Genomic DNA, 9,824 nt, shown 5'->3' on the forward strand with positions numbered 1-9,824 from the left:
ATTTCTATTACATATGAATAATGCTAATTGAGAACTTATTATGAATAGAATTAAGTGCTAAAGTAGTATTTTCACTTAATCCTCACAATAACCAGATGGAATAGATATCATTACTCCCACTTTACAGGTTATGATGAGTTTGGGAGAATTTAAGTTGCTTTTCCAATGTCATATTACCAGCAAACAGCAAAGTCGGAAATCAAGTTAATATTTCTTAAACACCTGACCCCATTCTCTTAAGGAAGATTCTACACTGCCTCCAGAGACCACTTTTGTAATATGTATAGCAGTTCATATTGAAGAAAATATCACACTCTCCTAAAGGATGAAAAATTTTAATGAAACAGACTATGCAAAGACAGGAAAGAGTAAATAGAGTAATATTACTGCTTTCTTTCTATTCACATTTTCTTAGAAATGAAAAAAGATCTTTGAGAGAAATGAAAGTCTCACCACTGACACAGGCTAGAGCTTTGGTTCTCAAAGGTGGTAAGATGCCCCCCAGGGAACATTAGGCAATACCCTGAGACATTTTTGATCATCACAACTGGAGGATGTAGAACCGGGAGGGTGCTATGGTCATCTAGCAAGTAGAGGCCCGGGATGCTGCTAAACATCTTATAATGCATGGGGCAGTCCTCACAACAATTATCCAGCCCCAAATGACAATGGTACCAAGGTCAAGACATCCTGGTTTATTTATTTATTTATTTATTTTTATAATAAATTTATTTTTTATGGTGTTCAATTTGCCAACATACAGAATAACACCCAGTGCTCATCCTGTCAAGTGCCCCCCTCAGTGCCCACCACCCAGTCACCCCCACCCCCCACCCTCCTCCCCCTCCACCACCCCTAGTTCGTTTCCCAGAGTTAGGAGTCTCTATGTTCTGTCTCCCTTTCTGATATTTCCTACCCATTTCTTCTCCCTTCCCTTCTATTCCCTTTCACTATTATTTATATTCCCCAAATGAATGAAAACATACACTGTTTGTCCTTCTCCGATTGACTTATTTCACTCAGCATAATACCCTCCAGTTCCATCCACGTCGAAGCAAATGGTGGGTACTTGTCGTTTCTAATGGCTGAGGAATATTCCATTGTATACATAAACCACATCTTCTTTATCCATTCATCTTTCGATGGGCACCGAGGCTCCTTCCACAGTCTGGCTATTGTGGACATTGCTGCTAGAAACATCAGGGTGCAGGTGTCCCGGCATTTCACTGCATCTGTATCTTTGGGGTAAATCCCCAGCAGTACAATTGCTGGGTCGTAGGGCAGGTCTATTTTTAACTCTTTGAGGAACCTCCACACAGTTTTCCAGAGTGGCTGCACCAGTTCACATTCCCACCAACAGTGCAAGAGGGTTCCCTTTTCTCCGCATCCTCTCCAACATTTGTGGTTTCCTGCCTTGTTAATTTTCGCCATTCTCACTGGTGTGAAGTGTTATCTCATTGTGGTTTTGATTTGTATTTCCCTGAAGGCAAGTGATGCAGAGCATTTTCTCATGTGCGTGTTGGCCATGTCTATGTCTTCCTCTGTGAGATTTCTCTTCATGTCTTTGCCCATTTCGTGATTGGATTGTTTGTTTCTTTGCTGTTGAGTTTAATAAGTTCTTTATAGATCTTGGAAACTAGCCCTTTATCTGATATGTTATTTGCAAATATCTTCTCCCATTCTGTAGGTTGTCTTTGAGTTTTGTTGACTGTATCCTTTGCTGTGCAAAAGCTTCTTATCTTGATGAAGTCCCAATAGTTCATTTTTGCTTTTGTTTCTTTTGCCTTCGTGGATGTATCTTGCAAGAAGTTACTGTGGCCGAGTTCAAAAAGGGTGTTGCCTGTGTTCTCCTCTAGGATTTTGATGGAATCTTGTCTCACATTTAGATCTTTCATCCATTTTGAGTTTATCTTTGTGTCTGGTGCAAGAGAGTGGTCTAGTTTCATTCTTCTGCATGTGGATGTCCAATTTTCCCAGCACCATTTATTGAAGAGACTTTCTTCCAATGGATAGTCTTTCCTCCTTTATTGAATATTAGTTGACCATAAAGTTGAGGGTCCACTTCTGGATTCTCTGTTCTGTTCCATTGATCTATGAAGGCATCCTGGTTTAAATGATATTCTCAGTCATTATAAGAACGAAGACTCTCCTAACTAATTTTTGCAGGAAAAACAACTTCAAATTACACTCTTTGGGGAAAAGGGGGACTTTAGGAAAGCAAAAGGGCACTGCCTGAAAGAATGGGCATATGCTAGGACTAGAAATAAAAGAACAATTATCCACTTCTCAGTTTTACTGAAAACTCTATACAAGGGCATGTTGCCAAACTTCTGTGAACATGAGTTTCCCAATTATAAAATGAAGGGTTGGTTATCTGTTCCATCACTGAATGATTTTTGATGATGGCATAATCCATGTCACTGGATATGCTTCCAGTTTGCCTGTTGACCTGGAACTGGAGTGGGACACTCCTGTGGATGTCGTGAATTTGATGAAGACAGAGACCAGATAGGCTTTGTTCACTGCTGTGTTCCCAGGACCTGGCACATAGTATGTGCTCAATAATGACTGGTCAATTGACTCCCTGAAATTTCTAGCAGATTCACTGAATATTTAGGTCGATAGCACAAGAGGAGTCAGAATCTGTGGTGTGATTTGGAAAACATCATTCTTATGGTAACAATTGAAGTTGTCTGTATTAGAAGACTAAAAAAATTCCCAGAGAGAGAGACAAAGAGAGTGGAAGATGGAACTGTGTGAAAGATATTTCTTAAGGGTGGAGAAGAAAAAATAGACCATTACAGTCAAGGGGGAAAGAAGAACGCTTCAGTGGAGTCATAGTGTAAAATACTACAAAATGACAAAGTAAGGACATGGACCAAGAATAAGCTCAGAGGATAAAGAAAGTTGTCATTAATGATTTTAGAGCAATGTCAATGCAGCAATATGGGCCATGGAGAGGGGTCAGAAAAAAGCTAGATTCATGAGATAAGGAAGATAATGTGTAGTGAGAAAATAGTGGTAGCCAGATTAAAATTAATTTTTTGAGACATGTGACAGTGAAAGAAAGGTGGAAAATGGAATATTAGTTTGAAGGAATGGGAGGTTCAGAGAAGGACAAATATAAATTAAAAATCAAATGCTTAATTCTCCTTGTTGAAAATAAGAGACTCCCCACCGCAACCTGCCCACTCCCTTTTCTTAAAGCCTTTACTTTAGAAGACTTGCAAGTTTTTTCCCAGTCTCTTTGAAATGTATGTAAATGTTTTTAAAAGCTTAGTAATCCTCTTGCCAATTTTATGACCCAGGAATGTCTTGCTCAAGGACCAGAGAATGTCTCTTTGAAATGTAATCATTAAGGAAGACATCTTTATTTCCCAGTTTCTGTGGGATGCGACTTACCTCAGTAGACACCTCTGCAAGACTACCTCTGATCATAAACGGCTGGTTTTTCCTTTGCGTAAAGTAAAATAGCTAACACAGATGGTCACCTCAACTACCAAGTGAATTTAAGATGAAGTATGTGGGACAAACAATACTGTCAGCACTTTCACTTGAGGACTAGTGATTTTTTATCTTGAGAACATGCATTAGTCAGCGTTCTCCAGAGAAAGAACCAATAAGCTGTATATATACAGAGAAGAGACTTATTATAAGAAACTGGCTTATGCATTTATGAAGGCTGACCAGGCTCAGGATCTGCAAGGGGATCCAGGCAGTTGGAGACCCAGGAGAGTCAATAGTGTGGTTTCAATCTGAAGGATAGCAAGCTCAAGATCCAGAAAAATCCAATGTTTCAGTCTGAGTCCAAGGCAGAAAAAAGCCAATGTCCTGATTGAAAGGCAATCAGGCAAAGAGAACCTTCTCTTCCTCAGGGAGGGTCTGCCTTTTTGTTCTGTTGAGTCCCTCAACAGACTGGATGGAGCCCATCCATATTAGAGAGGACAATATGCTTTACTCAGTCTATCGATTTCAAAATTAATCTCATCCAAAAATATCCTTACAGAAACACATAGAATAATGTTTTACCAAATACCTGGGCACCTTATGGCATAGCTAAGGTGACACATAAAATTGGCTGTCACAATGTATGGAATGGGGTCTCTGCTTGACTCTATAAAAGAGTGAGATTTTGTTCTCTTTGCAATTTTGTAGCAGATTGCCCTTGGTGTGCATCACATTCTGGTTCAATGCTTATTCACTAAGAAGATGTTTTTCTTTCTCTTCTACCTTTGTGGTGTGTTTTTTTGGGTTGAGACAAGACGGTGTTTTTATCTATATTTCCCCAGCAGTAGCATTCATTAGTTTTATTAGAATATGCATGAAAGAATTTGTCAGCTTCTAAGACAGACCAGAGAAAAAGAAAGAGTAAACACCAAAGGGGAGGAATATGAGGCTCAGGGAGATGGTTGTGATGGGGTCAGAAATATGAGAAATGATGAGCATTAAAAATAAGAGGAACTCTCCCATCTTGCTCTTTCTCCTCTTTCTAGTAGAATTAGTTTGCTAGGGCTTCCACAACAAGTATCACAGACTGAGTTCCAACAACAGACATTTGTGTTCTCATAATTTTGAAACTGGAAGTTAAAGGTTACAGTGTAAGTAGGTGTGGTGTCTCCTCTGGCCCATCTCCAGGGCTTACAGTAGACTGCCTTCTCACTGTGTCCTCACAAGGTCTTGCACATCACTGGTGTCTGTGTGTCCAAATTCTTCTTCTTACAAAGACACTGGTTAGATCACATTGGGGCCCACCCCATCAGCATCACTGTAACTTTATCATCATTTTAAAAGCTCTGTTTCCAAATGCAGTCAGATGAGGCTTTGTGTGGGCTAGAGCTTCAACCTATGAATCTGGAAGGAACACTGTTCAGCCCATAACACCAATGTGTCACATTTTACTCATCTTCCAAAACCCAATTCACATATTCTCCCCTTCTCATCCAAATTAATTTCCCTCATCCCTTTTCTTCCTTAGCATTTTATCTTTTATTAATATAACTGCCTTGTAATAGTTATTATTTATATTTGTTAGAGATTTCTCATATTTGACATAGATAATCTTGAAAATAGGGCCATTTCTTTCTTTCTTTTTCTTTTTCTTTCTTTCATTCTTTCTTTTCTTTTCTTTTCTTTTCTTTTCTTTTCTTTTCTTTTCTTTCTTTCTTCCTTTTTTTTTAGTGAGAGAGAGCACATGCATGTGTGACCAGGTGCATTGAACCAGAATGTGATGCACACCAAGGGCAATCTGCTACAAAATTGCAAAGAGAACAAAATCTCACTCTTTTATAGAGTCAAGCAGAGACCCCATTCCATACATTGTGACAGCCAATTTTATGTGTCACCTTGGCTATGCCATGAGGTGCCCAGGTATTTGGTAAAACATTATTCTGTGTGTTTCTGTAAGGATATTTTAAATAGATTAAATAATGCTGTACTGCCAACATTTTCTTACATAAATTATACAAATAAAATTAACTGATTTAATGGTTGTGTGTGTAGAACTGATACCTGATCATGTTGACTTTCCCTGACCTTGGAATTTTTATCTTTCAGTCCTTGCTCAAAATACTGCCTCTCATCAGACAGCATATCTGGGACTTAGAATTTTTATCTGTAAAGTGAACAGATTGACATAGATAATCTTGAAAATAGGGCCATTTCTTTCTTTCTTTTTCTTTTTCTTTCTTTCATTCTTTCTTTCTTTCTTTTTTTCTTTTCTTTCTTTCTTCCTTTTTTTTTTTAGTGAGAGAGAACACATGCATGTGTGACCAGGTGGAAGGGTAAAGGGACAGAGAAAGAGAATCAAGTAGGCTGCATGCTTAATGCATATAGAGCCCAATGTCATGACCCTGATATCATGACCTGAGTCTATAGCAAAAACTGAGTCAGTTCATTAATGCCCCACACATAGACAATCTTTCAATTTCTTTAATCCCTGATTTTCCATACATTCATTCATTTATTTATTCCTCCACTCAGTAGGAAGCATCCTCTACTCCTACATGGCAGACAGAGTTCAGTATTTATAATGTAATGAATAAGACTGAATTCTTACCCTCAAGGTAAAAGAGTTTACATTCTAATCCTGAACTGCCATCAGACCTATTGGTTTGTCTTGATACTCTCGTTTCTCAGCTTCTACATCTATGGCTCACTTTGCAAAATCATGCTTCAGTGAGTCTTTTCAGACTACCTTCTCCTATTATAAGTGTGGTCAATTCTCCTTAGTTTTCAGGCTAGATATTCTATAGTCCTCTGGCTTCAACACATCACATAAGGGATGCCTGGGTGGCTCAGTGGTTGACCATCTGCCTTAGGCTCAGGGCATGATCCCGGTTTGGGGATCAAGTCCCGCATCCGGCTTCCCGCAGGGAGCCTGCTTCTCCTTCTGCCTGTGTCTCCGCCTCTTTCTCTATGTTTCTCGTGAATAAATAAATAAAATCTTAAAAAAAAAACCCACATCAAATGAATACAACTATATTACAGCTAAACAATTAGATAGAATGATGGGATATAATTTGAATGCCATAAACCTAATAATCTGCCCTAAGCCATCTTGCCCAGTAATGAGCAAGTGTACCTGAAATCACCTCTCTATAGAAGCTTCTTTGGATTAAGGTGTTCTCTCTGGAAGTTTTCTTTTGAAATGTAAGTATTATAGTATTATATTTTCTGTTGTACTTTATTATAATAATTGATTGGAATTGTATCCTTTAATTCACATTTCCCACAGTGTCTTTATGTAAACACTGAATGAAATACAGTTCTCAGAAGATTATATCCACTAACATTAATAGACATTTAACACAAATTAGCTTATGAGAACAGTATTGGAAGAAGGGTTTCTGCATAACAGAGTGTGGTAAGAAGGGTTCAGGATAGGTTTGAGGACAGTTCTCACAGGGGGAATCAGGGTATCAACGCTGATAAATTTAAATGCTCTGAACTGGGGCACCTGTGTGACTCAGTCGGTTAAGCATTTGCCTTCGGCTCAGGTCATGATCTTGGGGTCCTGGGATCCAGCTCCCTGCTTAGTGCAGTCTGCCTCTACCTCTGCCTCTCTCTCCCACTCATTGAACTGGAAAGTAGTCATAGATGTTACATAAATGAATGGGTGTGGTTGTGTCCAATAAAACTTTATTTGCAAGACACAGTTTACTGACTCCTGATCTAGATTATAGAAGAGATACTATGGGGTTTCATATCACCAACCAAAGCAAAATGATGAAGATTAAAAACCATTTTACTGGTAAGATAAATTCTAATTTATCTGCTTCCATTCTGCTACACAGAAGATACCAAAGGTTTATAAATGTCACGTTCAGTGGGAAAAAAATAAGTTGGTTGAGGCAAAAATAAGGAATAGCAAAGTCTCAACAATTCCACTTGAATTTTACATTTGCAGCTGTTGCCTACTGACATAAAATGAAAGCAACGTTGTCAGAGCAAGAAATCATATAAATAAAACTCTCTGTAGGGTTATCATAGGCATAACTGGTTGTTACTTGGAAACTATTCCAGAGATGTCTTAGACTTAAGAATTCTCTGATATGGAGGGCCTTCTCCTTTCTTTGATTTTTTTTTTACTGTAAATACAGCAAAGATTTTATCTTCATTATTCTCAGATGCCCTAATGCCTCTTTCCATTGTAGAGCTCATCTTTTCAGTGAATCGTCATCAATGAGCCCAAGTTTCCAACAGCTAAGCAAATATGACCATGCCCAGAGATACTTGCCATTGAAAGGACTCAAACAAACCAGATCTTCAATGCATAAAAGAATGTCTCAACTTAAGGAATTTTTAGCAGACAGGAAAAAGGCATTGGTTTAAAGAATGTGACTTCAGGTCACTGAAATCACAGCATAGCCTAGGCATTGTCTGGGACTAAGCCTTTCCTGCATAGGCCATGCATATGGTCCGTTGGGCAGCACCATTTCTATTGTGAAGAAAACTGATTCAGCAAACTATCACGGCCTCCTGAAAAGTATTCCACAAGAAGATAAATGTCCTTTATTATCATTTTTTAAGAAATTATTTTATTCATTTTAGAGAGACAGAGGGTGTGTACACACATGGGCATTGGGAAGGAGCAGAGGGAGAGAATCCCCAAGTAGACTACCAGTGAGCACAGAGCCCAACTCAGGGCTCCATCTCACAACCCATGAGATCATGACCTTAGCAGAAAACCAGTTGCTCAACTGATTGAGTCATTCAGGTGCCCATACTATCATTTTAAAATGATTTTTAGCAAGCAGAGCTATGTGTATTACAAGATTCAACTGTAATGTCAACTGCTGACCCTCCATAGAGTTGAAAATCTATGTATAACTTTTGACTTTCCAGAAACTTAACTATTAATATCCTACTGTTTGACTGGAAGTCTTACCATTAACACAGTCATATAACACATATTTTGCATGTTATATGTATTATATACTGTGTTATTACAATAAATAAGCTAGAGAAAAGAAAATGTTATCATGAAAATCATAAAGAAGAAAGATTACATCTGCAGTGTATTCGTCCAAAATGTGAGTGTAAGCAAACCCACACAGTTCAAACCCATGTTGTTCAGAGGTCAAATGTATTCGGGCTTCCCAGGAAGACTTTGTGTTGTGAAAGGTGCTATTCTGAAATGAGTATCCAACTGGCTGAGTAATAAGCAATCAGTCACTTATGGGGTGCCTCCTGTATGCCAGACACTGTGCTATCCTGTCACCTTTAAAAAGATTGATTATCAAGGCAGCTAAGGAATTTGGTCTCAGCAAATGACAAAGCCAGGAATCAAAGGCAGGTCTAACTTTGAAGTTGCATTTCTCTCCGCTACCATTTTATTTCTCTCATTATGCAGAGAACTAGAAACACTCTGATTTATAAAACGTCTTTGGTGGAATTTAATTAAAGCGGCTCAATTTCCCAGAGTGGCACTGAGACATTTCTGGTGGCACTGAGACAACTGAGTGTAGAGCTTGCCGTATAGAGAACCAGACAGGGAACAGAACTCTCTCCCCATAAAAAAAAAAAAAAAAAAAAAAAACCTTTATACAATTTGTCAATTTCTTGGCTGTATTAGCAGACAGGGTATAAGTAGTGGATATGACAACAATGCCTTTTACTAGTCTTGAAAAAGACATGCAGCAATCCTTGGGTGTGGAATCTAGTAGCAAGTCAAGTGACTCTATAGAAATCTTCATACAGTTCTCTACATCAGTGCTAAATATTATATCTTGGGCCACTTGTATCTAAGTATCAGCTGAAGCATTTATATTTTATGGGCCTAGCATAGCCCCTGGAATTTAGAAACCCAGTAAATAATAGTTACAGAAACTAATATTGTATGGAGCCCAAAAAGCAAAGTGATACTTCAAAAATTGTGTTCAGTTCAAAGCCCTGAGAACAGACCAAATGCTAGCAGGTCTCATAAATCTCTTAAAACTTTTTTCAGAAAATAGGTTGACTGATAAATAAAATCATCCTGATGACACCAACCCTGAATATTTCATAACTATTACAGGGAGGAGTTTTAGAGGATTGTCTGTATATCTATTCTTTGGCCACGACAAATAGAAGAATGGAATATAGGGGAATTCAGCTTCTACATTTCAGGAAGGATAGTCTTTTTGAACCTATCCTAAGACACTTCACCTTGAATGTTAATTTCTTATTGAACTGGAATCTCTGACCCAGGTTTTGCATGCACTTGGAGCTATAGTGGGTAGCCTTTGGGTATTTATACTCAATTTCTTACTGCCCGCCCCCTCTGCCCAAGGTCCCAGAACAGAGGATGACCCAGAACATCTCTTTTTGTTTGTTTGTTTTCCCAT

This window comes from Nyctereutes procyonoides, unplaced genomic scaffold, assembly GCF_905146905.1.
Source record: "Nyctereutes procyonoides isolate TBG_1078 unplaced genomic scaffold, NYPRO_anot_genome, whole genome shotgun sequence".
In the NCBI taxonomy this organism is placed as follows: Eukaryota; Metazoa; Chordata; class Mammalia; order Carnivora; family Canidae; genus Nyctereutes; species Nyctereutes procyonoides.